The sequence below is a fragment of the Pseudophryne corroboree genome, chromosome 2, assembly GCF_028390025.1.
Source record: "Pseudophryne corroboree isolate aPseCor3 chromosome 2, aPseCor3.hap2, whole genome shotgun sequence".
Taxonomy (NCBI): Eukaryota; Metazoa; Chordata; class Amphibia; order Anura; family Myobatrachidae; genus Pseudophryne; species Pseudophryne corroboree.
In genome coordinates this window covers 62,282,526-62,295,571 of record NC_086445.1, presented here as the reverse complement: position 1 = coordinate 62,295,571, position 13,046 = coordinate 62,282,526, and positions in this window count along the sequence as shown.

Genomic DNA, 13,046 nt, shown 5'->3' with positions numbered 1-13,046 from the left:
CAAAACCATGTGCACTGCAGGGGGGGCAGATATAACATGTGCAGAGAGAGTTAGATTTGGGTGGGGTGTGTTCAAACTGAAAACTAAGGGGGTAATTCAGACCTGATCGCTAGGGTGCATTTTTTTGCATCCCTGCGATCAGGTAGTCGCCGCCTACAGGGGGTGGGTATGTGGTGTGTGTATGTGTGCGATCGCATGTGTAGCAGAAACTACACAAACATCAGTTTGTGCAGTTTCTGCTCAGCCCAGGACTTACTCAGCCGCTGCGATGATCGGGGCCGGAGCTGACGTCAGGAATCCTCCCACGAAACGCCTGGTCCCTCCTGCGTTTTTTCGGACACTCCTTGAAAACGGTCAGCTGCCGCCCACAAACGGCTTCTTCCTGTCAATCACCTTGCGATCGCCGGTGCGTTCGGAAATAATGCAACATCCCGTCGCTGTCCGGCGCTCCTCGCCATTGCGGTCCGTCCCGTCTGCGCATTGTGGTGCATATGCATGCGCAGTTCAGACCTGATCCCCCATCGTGTAAAAACGCATCTTAAATAGACCCCCTAAATTGCAGTGGAAAAATAAAGGTGCCAGCATTTACCCTGCACAGAAATATATATATATATATATATATATATATATATAACTCACCCAAATCTAACTCTCTCTGCACATGTTACATCTGCCACACCTGCAGTGCACATGGTTTTGCCCATGAGAAAGATTTTGCTTTTGCGATCAGGTAAAGCGGTATGAGGGCACGCTCGGGTACGGAGTACCCTTAAGAATTTGGCAGCGGGTACGCAGTACCACCTGCTACACACTTTGCCATTACCACAATTATAATGTGCCACAAAGCAACAAGACCATGGTGCTTGTCAGCATGACGGCTCTTTCCACTTTGTCAGGGTTACTGGGAGTGCGGCAGTGGCTGTATTTTCCTGTTATAATGGAGGCATTACTATATATTGTTATTAAATTATATATTTCTATTATACCGGAGCTATCACTATATATTTCTATTATACCGGAGGTATCACTATATATTTCTATTATACCGGAGGTATCACTATATATTTCTATTATACCGGAGGTATCACTATATATTTCTATTATACCGGAGGTATCACTATATATTTCTATTATACCGGAGGTATCACTATATATTTCTATTATACCGGAGGTATCACTATATATTTCTATTATACCGGAGGTATCACTATATATTTCTATTATACCGGAGGTATCACTATATATTTCTATTATACCGGAGGTATCACTATATATTTCTATTATACTGGAGGCATTACTATGTATTTTTAGCCTTGCCTCCAAATTCCCCCCCAAAAATGGGCTGTGTCATGTGGCCACGCCGCTAGTGTAATGTAGCCACTCCTACTAGCAGCATGTGACCACGCCCCCTCACAACACATGACCACGCCCATTTTTCGGACCCCGTACTAAAAATAAAAATATTTCTACTTGCACCACTGATCAGGTCTGAATTAGGCTCTATGATCGGGCAGGGATCAGGGCCGGTTCTTTCCCTTGTGGCACCCCGGGCAAAACGTTAGTGGCGTGGCTTAATACGGGGGTGTGGTCAGTTACGCCCCCATTTGTAGCGCCGCTGAAAGAAAAGAAAAAAAAGTATACTTACATCCCCGCTCCTGATTCCAGACCGCTGCAGACCTCCGCCGGCGCCGCTCCTCTCCTCGGATGCATAGACACTAGAGGTCAATTATGACCCCTATCATCTGTGCCGCAATGCTGTGCGGTGCGCCATGACATCATCGCGCACCGCACAGCAAAGGTCCTCTCCACGAAGGGAAACTAGACGCGTAGCATCTGTTTCCCTTCACAGCAGGGGCGGGCGGGGGGGCACAGTGGCGGATCTTGCCATGGTGTGGCGCCAGCACCCTCCGGAAGGCGGCGCCCCGGGCAAAAGTACTGCTTGCCCGTGGCAAGATCCGCTACTGGCAGGGATACTTAGGGGAGTTGCAATATATTAATGAGCAGCAGGCGCTTGGAAAGGATAAACCATTCTTCTGCTGAATGGTGCAGTCAAGTGATACCTGTGGAGGGAGAATGTAACAACATAGAAAAGTCCAGATACAGAGAACAAGATACAGAAGTGATAATGCCTCCTCCTAGCAAGTTTCTTGCTTAAGTTGGCGCATTAGCCGAATGGCGTGTGTGGTTGGGGTGAGTACAGATGGTGGAAAGTGGAAACCAGTTTCAGGAAGATTCTATACGGCACAAGAGTTCGCACAGCACACCGCAGAGGGGGCTATGCCTAAAGGGAGTGTCTATTGCCACTCCACCCCCCCCCCGAAGCCATACCTTCCGCAGCCATACCCTCCCGCCAGGGCCGGTGCTAGGGTGTTCGGCGCCCCCTTGCAAACTATAAATTTGCGCCCTCCCATATTCCTTTGGCATGCGCCGGGAAAAGGGGTGTGGTCTCACAAGTAAGGGGCATGGCCACACAATAGTACCCCCATTTAAAATTACGCCACAATGTAGCACAATCTTATTCATCTTATACGTAATGCCCCACCCGTAGTAGTAGCGTCCTTATATGTAATGAACTCCAGTAGTAGTAGCATCCTTATACATAATGCCCCCCCAGTAGTAGTAGCACCCTTATATGTAGTGCACCCCCAGTAGTAGACGCGTCCTTATACGTAATGCCACCCCCAGTAGTAGTAGCGTCCTTATACGTAGTGCTCCCCCAGTAGTAGACGTGTCCTTATACGTAATGCCCCCCCCTGTAGTAGTAGCGTCCTTATACGTAGTGCACCCCAGTAGTAGAAGCGTCCTTATACGTAATTCTCCCCTAGTAGTAGTATCATCCTTATACGTAATGCCCCCCCAGTAGTAGTAGTGTCCTTATACGTAATCCCCCCTAGTAGTAGTATCGTCCTTATACGTAATCCCCCCTAGTAGTAGTATCGTCCTTATACGTAATCCCCCCTAGTAGTAGTATCGTCCTTATACGTAATCCCCCCCTAGTAGTAGTATTGTCCTTATACGTAATCCCCCCTAGTAGTAGTATCGTCCTTATACGTAATCCCCCCTAGTAGTAGTATCGTCCTTATACGTAATCCCCCCTAGTAGTAGTATCGTCCTTATACGTAATCCCCCCTAGTAGTAGTATCGTCCTTATACGTAATCCCCCCCTAGTAGTAATATCGTCCTTATACGTAATTCCCCCCTAGTAGTAGTATTGTCCTTATACGTAATTCCTCCCTAGTAGTAGTATCTTACTTATACGTAATGCCCCCCCCCTGTAGTAGTAGCGTCCTTATACGTAGTGCACCCCCAGTAGTAGAAGCGTCCTTATACGTAATTCCCCCCTAGTAGTAGTATCGTCCTTATACGTAATTCCCCCTTAGTAGTAGTATTGTCCTTATACGTAATTCCTCCCTAGTAGTAGTATCTTACTTATACGTAATGCCCCCCCTGTAGTAGTAGCGTCCTTATACGTAGTGCACCCCCAGTAGTAGAAGCGTCCACACACACACACACACACACACACACACACACACACACACACACACACACACACACACACACAATTCACACATATATACTAGTGAAGTGCACCGGACATTTTTCGGGTTTTGTGTTTTGGTTTTGGATTCGGTTCCGCGGCCGTGTTTTGGATTCGGACGCGTTTTGGCAAAACCTCACCGAAAAATTTTTGTCGGATTCGGGTGTGTTTTGGATTCGGGTGTTTTTTTCAAAAAACCCTAAAAAACAGCTTAAATCATAGAATTTGGGGGTCATTTTGATCCCATAGTATTATTAACCTCAATAACCATAATTTCCACTCATTTACAGTCTATTCTGAACACCTCACACCTCACAATATTATTTTTAGTCCTAAAATTTGCACCGAGGTCGCTGGATGGCTAAGCTAAGCGACACAAGTGGCCGACACAAACACCTGGCCCATCTAGGAGTGGCACTGCAGTGTCAGGCAGGATGGCCCTTCCAAAAAATTGTCCCCAAACAGCACATGATGCAAAGAAAAAAAGAGGCGCACCAAGGTCGCTGTGTGACTAAGCTAAGCGACACAAGTGGCCGACACAAACACCTGGCCCATCTAGGAGTGGCACTGCAGTGTCAGGCAGGATGGCACTTCAAAAAAATTGTCCCCAAACAGCACATGATGCAAAGAAAAAAAGGGGCGCACCAAGGTCGCTGTGTGACTAAGCTAAGCGACACAAGTGGCCGACACAAACACCTGGCCCATCTAGGAGTGGCACTGCAGTATCAGGCAGGATGGCACTTCAAAAAAAATGTCCCCAAACAGCACATGATGCAAAGAAAAAAAGAGGCGCACCAAGGTCGCTGTATATATACTGGTGGTCACTGTCAGCAAACTGCAAAACTAAAATGCACCACAGGTATAGAATGTAGATGGATAGTATACTTGACGACACAGAGGTAGGTACAGCAGTGGCCTTCCGTACCGTACTGCTATATATACTGGTGGTCACTGTGTCAGCAAACTGCACAACTGAAATGCACCACAGGTATAGAATGTAGATGGATAGTATACTTGACGACACAGAGGTAGGTACAGCAGTGGCCTTCCGTACCGTACTGCTATATATACTGGTGGTCACTGTGTCAGCAAACTGCACAACTGAAATGCACCACAGGTATAGAATGTAGATGGATAGTATACTTGACGACACAGAGGTAGGTACAGCAGTGGCCTTCCGTACCGTACTGCTATATATATTGGTGGTCACTGTGTCAGCAAACTGCACAACTGAAATGCACCACAGGTATAGAATGTAGATGGATAGTATACTTGACAACACAGAGGTAGGTACAGCAGTGGCCTTCTGTACCGTACTCCTATATATTATATACTGGTGGTCAGCAAAATTATGCACTCTACTCCTACTATATACTACACAATGCAGCACAGATATGGAGTGTTTTTCATGCAGACAACGTATACTGGTGGTCACTGGTCAGCAAAACTCTGCACTGTACTCCTCCTATATAATATTATTATACTGGTGGTCCCCAGTCCCCACAATAAAGCAGTGTGAGCACAGATATATGCAGCACACTGAGCACAGATATGGAGTGTTTTTCAGGCAGACAACGTATACTGGTGGTCACTGTCAGCAAAACTCTGCATTGTACTCCTCCTATATAATACAGCTGCTCCCCAGTCCCCACAATTAAGCAGTGTGAGCACAGATATATGCAGCACACTGAGCACAGATATGGAGCGTTTTTTTCAGGCAGAGAACGGATAATACTGGTGGTCACTGATCAGCAAAACTCTGCACTGTACTCCTCCTATATTAATATAAAGCTGCTCCCCAGTCCCCACAATGATATAAGCAAGCACAAATATTTGCATCAACTCAACAATGAATAAACGGAGAGGACGCCAGCCACGTACTCTCCCTAACATTTCCAATGCACGAGTGAAAATGGCGGCGACGCGTGGCTGCTTTTATAGAATCCGAATCTCGCGAGAATCCGACAGTGGGATGATGACGTTCGGGCGCGCTCGGGTTAACCGAGCTATACGGGAGAATCGGAGTCTGCCTCGGACCCGTGTAAAATGGGTGAAGTTCGGGGGGGTTCGGTTTCCGAGGAACCGAACCCGCTCATCACTAATATATACACACACATACACACCAACCATATACAAACATACACACACACATACACACCCGCCATATATACAAACACACACTTCTCTCTCACCCTTCACTTACCTAAGCCAGTCTAACTCTGTACAGCAGCCTGGTCCGTGTAGCTTTGCCCCCTTCTGTACCGTTTAGCTCCGCCCCCTTCCGTCCCGTACACAGCCGCTGTCACACAGGTGAGGGGAGGGGAGGGAGGAGGCTTTTCATGCTGCAGGCGCCGCTGCCAGTGACTGTCATACAGTGACAGACACAGCAGCAGCAGGGGGGCCAGGACGGCGCAGCAGGGAAGGGATGCAGAGCAGGGGGAGCGCCTGTGCAGTTTTACACAAGGTCTAGCGGCGCTTTTCAGTCGTACTGCTGTTCGGTGAGTGATTGACAGGAAGTGGGTGTTTCTGGGAGGTAACTGAGCGTTTTCCGGGAGTGTGCTAAAAAACGCAGGCGTGTCAGGTAAAAACGCAGGAGTGGCTGGAGAAACGGGGGAGTGGCTGGCCGAACGCAGGCCGTGTTTGTGATGTCAAAGCAGGAACCAAACAGTCTGCTGTGATCGCAATCTAGGAGTAGGCCTGGAGCTACTCAGAAACTGCAGGAAAAGATTTCCGTGCAGTTCTGCTAATCTTTCGTTCGCATTTCTGCTAAGCTAAGATACACTCCCAGGGGGCGGCGGCCTAGCGTGTGCAATGCTGCTAAAAGCAGCTAGCGAGCGATAAACTTGGAATGAGGACCGATGTTCGCTGCACTGCTTCTCTTGCTCCTGCTTCTCCCCCTCCCCTGCGTAGAACCACAGTCACTCACCATGGAGGACTTCCCACCTCACTCCCCCTCCCAACTGACAGCGGCTCTCTAATGTACTGTGGTTACCAGGGGAGGGATCCGTTGCTGCCACTGCCACCATAACGCACTAGTATGCCCTGCTCAGTGCGGCTACGCCGCCAGTGGTGCGAGGCCGGCAGTCAAGCTCCGTCCATATCGCGTCCGGATTCGCGCATGTGCGATCCGGATTTCTCGCGGGGCTGGGGGAATCCGGGGCATTGGGTAGGCTTTCCGGGGGAGCGTGAGACTGGCCGGCAGAACAGGAGCCTCCCGTACAATGCGGGAGTGTCGGCAAGTATGATGTAAGGTGAACTAGTCATGGAAAAACTTTTTGGGTATAGTAAGTTATATTACAAGGCATCCCATGCAGAAGCAAATAGCTCCATGTCTTAAGTGTTTGAGTGTGGTGTATGAGGTTGAGAGTTTGAGTCCTGTGTATGGTATGCTAAGAATTATCTGTTTTTAAATGCAAGTAACATACTCTGCTCAAAAAAATAAAGGGAACACTAAAATAACACATCCTACATCTGAATGAATGAAATATTCTTATTAAATACTTTGTTCATTACATAGTTGAATATGCTGACAACAAAATCACACAAAAGTTATCAATGGAAATCAAATTTATTAACCCATGGAGGTCTGGATTTGGAGTCACACTCAAAATTAAAGTGGAAAAACACACTACAGGCTGATCCAACATTGATCTAATGTCCTTAAAACAAATCAAAATGAGGCTCAGTAGTGTGTGTGGCCTCCACGTGCCTGTATGACCTCCCTACAATGCCTGGGCATGCTCCTGATGAGGTGGCGGATGGTCTCCTGAGGGATCTCCTCCCAGACCTAGACTAAAGCATCCGCCAACTCCTGGACAGTCTGTGGTGCAACGTGGCGTTGGTGGATGGAGCGAGACATGACGTCCCAGATGTGCTCAATTGGTCTGGGGAACAGGCGGGCCAGTCCATAGCATCAATGCCTTCGTCTTGCAAGAACTGCTGACACACTCCAGCCACATGAGGTCTAGCATTGTCTTGCATTAGGAGGAACCCAGGGCCAACCGCACCAGCATATGGTCTCACAAGGGGTCTGAGGATCTCATCTCGGTACCTAATGGCAGTCAGGCTACCTCTGGCGAGCACATGGAGGGCTGTGCGGCCCCCTAAAGAAATGCCACCCTACACCATTACTGACCCACTGCCAAACCGGTCATGCTGGAGGATGTTGCAGGCAGCAGAACGTTCTCCTTTGCGTCTCCAGACTCTGTCACGTCTGTCACATGTGCTCAGTGAGAACCTGCTTTCATCTGTGAAGAGCACAGGGCGCCAGTGGCTAATTTGCCAATCTTGGTGTTCTCTGGCAAATGCCAAACATCCTGCACGGTGTTGGGCTGTAAGTACAAACCCCACCTGTGGACGTCGGGCCCTCATACCACCCTCATGGAGTCTGTTTCTGATCGAGTAGACACATGCACATTTGTGGTTTGCTGGAGGTCATTTTGCAGGGCTCTGGCAGTGCTCCTCCTGTTCCTCCTTGCACAAAGGCGGAGGTAGCTGTCCTGCTGCTGGGTTGTTGCCCTCCTACAGCCTCCTCCACGTCTCCTGATGTACTGGCCTGTCTCCTGGTAGCGCCTCCATGCTCTGGACACTACGCTGACAGACACAGCAAACCTTCTTGCCACAGCTCGCATTGATGTGCCATCCTGGATGAGCTGCACTACCTGAGCCACTTGTGTGGGTTGTAGGGAGGTCATACAGGCGGTTCCGGTATGAATGGTCGACCATGTTATGGTCGACAGTCATTAGGTCGACCACTATTGGTCGACATTGACATGGTCGACAAGGACACATAGTCGACACGTGAAAATGGTCGACACATGAAAGGTCGACATATGAGGTTTTTTACTTTTTTTGGTGTCGTTTTTTGCGTAAAGTGACTGGGAACCCCAATTAGTGCACCGCGTCCCCTCGCATAGCTCGCTTCGCTCGCCATGCTTCGGGCATGGTGCATTCGCTCCGCTACCGCTTCGCTCGGCACACTTTACCGTTCCAATCGTAGTCCATGTGGATCGTAAAGTATGGAAAAGTTCCCCAAAAGAAAAAAAAGTTAAAAACTCATGTCGACCTTTTCATGTGTCGACCTTTCATGTGTCGACCATGTCAATGTCGACCAATAGTGGTCGACCTAATGACTGTCGACCATAACATGGTCGACCATGTGAACGGATACCATACAGGCACGTGGAGGCCACACACACTACAGAGTCTCATTTTGACTTGTTTTAAGGACATTACATCAAAGTTGGTTCAGCCTGTAGAGTGTTTTTCCACTTTAATTTTGAGTGTGACTCCAAATCCAGACCTCCATGGGTTAATAAATTTGATTTCCATTGATAATTTTTGTGTGATTTTGTTGTCAGCACATTTAACTATGTAATGAATAATAATAATATAATAATAATTTTATTTATATAGCGCTCTTTCTCCAATAGGACTCAAGGCGCTTAACAGATACATAGCATAATATAGTACAGAAAATAATGAAGTACATTTTCATAAAATACAGAAGCATGAAGATACTAAAAGGGACACTATGGAAATGCTTTAGTAAACAGAAAAGTCTTGAGTCTACTTTTGAAGAATTCTATAGTTGGGGCCTCTCGCACTGTGCGGGGAAGTGAGTTCCATAGAGTCGGAGCCGCATGACTAAAAGCTCGACCCCCAGATGAATTACGGTAGATTCTAGGTACTGCTAAAAGTCCTTCATCTACAGTTCGCAGTAATCGAGTGGGGCAGTATGGGGTCAGAAGCTGTTTCCCCAAAGTATTTAAGAAGAATATTTAATTCATTCAGATCTAGGATGTGTTATTTTAGTGTTCCCCTTATTTTTTTGAGGAGTGTATATATCCTGTATGTACAGGAGCCAATCAAACACCCGCCTCACAATACATCAGTATAACATCAGTTTAAAAAATACAAAAACTTGCGATAGTGAAAAAAACATTGGATCCTCTCCTTTATAGGGTTAACAAACGTAGAGGGAAATTAAATAGCCAGTGCAATGCAGGCATCAGCGAGATTCTGGTGAGTCTGCCAGGGTCTGTATGGACAACGGTAAGTGTTAGAAAAAAAAATAGTTTGATGTTGGAGAAATCTCATAATATTCTGGTTTTAACATTTAATAAATAGGACCCCTATATTTTGTTGTAACATAAGTTACTGTATGTGCAGTAGACATTAACCATAAGGTAAATTAGGAACACTTGCAAAAAATGTTTCCAGGCAGCAGCCCCCTGATTCCCCTCTGGGATTGGAGGGGCAAAGGGGAGTGCAGGCTGGAAACCAGGATTCCAATGCCCTATATCCGTCACATGCCCAAACTGTCACTCAGAGCCGGAGTGTGTGACACGGGAGGCTGCACAGGACACGCTGTGGATCCAGTTCTGGGATACTGTGACCTGACAGTGCTGGGGAAATGCTGAAGCTCTAAGGAGAAATAGGATACTGTCATACTGGGATCATGTGCTGGGTAATGGATATACAGGTTGAGTATCCCTTATCCAAAATTCAAAATCCCACATTTTTGGGTCCCCTACTGTATATGCATTTAACTGCTGCAGCGGAGACCAGATCAGAAAGAATACAGGCTTTGCAATAATAGCACAGAAAGAGCAACATCATCAATGTATTTTGTTAATCTGTATTTTTCATTGCTTTTTCCAGACGGGGTGTGACCGGGTCTCCCCAATTTAGTCAGCAGCACCCCACCCCCAACATCAGCTGGTGTGCTACACTTCATGTTATATACATTATATACACGTTTTGTGACCTATGGTTTTAAAGTTGGTATTTGCTACAGATTGAGCGTCCTATTTATTAAACCATTACTCCTGCAAAAAACATCTGGTTTTAGTTCACGGGATTATGGCAAATTTAAGTTTTATGATTATAGAAAGTGTACAGGTTTCACTCCCATTTACTGATATCTCTGGCATTTACTAAATTACAGTAACACTTACCAGCTCTTCTGGAATGCTCAGGAGAGTAACGGATTTTGGAGAGCTCTCCTGGACACCCAGTGGTGCCAAGAGGGCCGGGATTGGGTTGCTGGAGGGGTCCGGCGAAAGGGTGTGGATCATTGGATCGACAGTGTCTAGGTCGACAATGTTTGGGTCGACCACTATAGGTCGACAGTCATTAGGTCAACAGAGTTTGAAGGTCGACAGGGTTTCTAGGTCGACATGTTTTAGGTTGACAGGTCAAAAGTTCGACATGCGTTTTTCATGTTTTTTTTGGTGTCGTTTTCTCCGTACAGTGACCGGGAAGCCCAATTAGTGCACTGTGTCCCCTCGCATGGCTCGCAGCTTCGGGTAGGGTGTTTCGCTGCGCTACTGCTGCGCTCGGCACAGGTTACTATTCCCAATCGTAGTCCACGTGGATCGTTAAGTATGAGAAAGTTAAAATAAAAAAAATAAAAAACCTCATGTCGACCTTTTGACCTGTCGACCTAGAACATGTCAACCTAGAAACCCTGTCAACCTTGAAAACATGTCGACATAGTGACTGTCGACCAATAGTGGTCGACCTAAACATTGTCAACCTAGACACTGTCGATCTTCAGACCAGATCCCCCGGCGAAACATCTGTGTCCGCTGCCCTCGCCCCGAATATAACTATACTTAAGGCCGGCGTCATCTTCCCAGTGATATCTTCGGGAACATGGCGCCCGCACATTGAAAGCAAAGACTCCCTAGTACAGATGTGCCATCTTCCTAAATATCACTGGATATTTGGCGCCGGCCGAGGAGGTGGGACCCGGCCCGCAATTATTAATTGTTTACATTCTGTTATTTAGGGGGCAAGGACCCAGACCCTTTTTAGGCTATCTACGACCCTGGGGACACCTGACAGAGTAGGCCCATGTCAAGCATGCTGCCCACTTCCAGAGTGAAGTGGGTGGGCCAGGGGTAGGATGACATGAATTGCATAGAATCAAGTCGTCATGGCTCCGCCCTCACAGTATAATGCAGCAAATCACAGCTGTGAACGGCAGGGGGTGGGGTTATGATAATGCTCACCTACATGTCAGATACGTATGACCCTGTATGCACTGAGGGGGGCATTTACTAAGCAGTGATAAGAGCGGAGAAGTGAGCCAGTGGAGAAGTTGTCCCATCAACCAATCAGCAGCTCTATATCATTTTATAGTATGCAAATTATAGATGTTACTTCAGTGCTGATTGGTTGCCATGGGCACTTCTCCACTGGCTCACTTCTCAGCTCTTATCACTGCTTAGTAAATGTCCCCCTGAGTACCCAGTGCGCACAGCCGGGGGCAGGGGGAGCCGCACAGTTTCTGAGCCTGCTGAAGACGCTCAATGCTGAAATCGTGCCAGCTGGGAGGTATGATATACATGCTGCGGTGCAAATGGTCCTTGGTGCTTACAATCTTCCTTTTTATGCACTTCTATATAATTTAACATATAGGGTGGTATCCAATAACCCACGGTCATTGACCGCGGGTAATTGTCTTGCTGGGAGCTATCCCATTAGCCCTGATAAACTGGCGTGAGACACAGCTTATCAGGGATTTTGTTTCACCCACCCCAGGCAAAAAATATAGCCTGTCTAAAAGGTGCGAGAAAACAGACGTTTATCATACCCGATGTTTTACTGCATCTAATTAGATACCGCCCATAATGTCCAGAATATGCATATATGAAGTAAGAGTTCTATTAAATATACAGAATAAAAGGAATAGCACATTGATCATTGATTTCTGGTGATCATACTGAAAATAAATAAATAAATATCTTATTGGTGCTGACCTCAGCCACCTCAGAGATGACGGAGGATATTGGCGTACAGAGGAAGGGGAGAGTGGCACAACACACCGTATGGTAACATACCTCCGGCTATTGTCCCGCTTACAGCCCACGGATATGTCGAAGTACTTTCAAAGTTAAATGCTGCCCCCAACCCCCTCTTCTCTGCCCTGAAAACATCTTCTTCATTTTTAGACTGTACACAACTGAAAGACCTTCAAGTACCACCCAGATTGGGAACATGATCTCCTAATTGGGCCGTCTAAGGGGGGAGATTTATCAAAGCTTGGAAAGAGAAAAAGTACCAACCAACCAGCTAACTGACATTTTTTAAACAGAGCCTGTAACATGGCAGTTACAGATAGAGCCACGCTAGTCGTGGCTCCGTCTGCGCCCGGGTGTTCCCGCCCGGGCACGCCTATTACAGAGAGTGTCTCCGACACACTAGAATGGGAGAGCGTCTCCATCACGCGCCCAGACGGAGACGCTCTGAATGGGAGCGTCTCTGTGCACTCCCGAGGTGATTAGACGGACGGATTGTCTAGTCACACCCGGGGTGCACTCCTGCGATTGGAGCCGCCTGAGATAAGCACATCTCCCACTGCTGCTTAAAACCCGGGTTATTGCTGTGATAACCTGGGTGCACCTCAGTGGTAAAGGGTTATCCAGGGACCAATGACCCGGAACCCAACCCAGCTAGCTTGCAGGGTTGGTCCCAGGAACTACCCAGGTTGCAGTGCAGT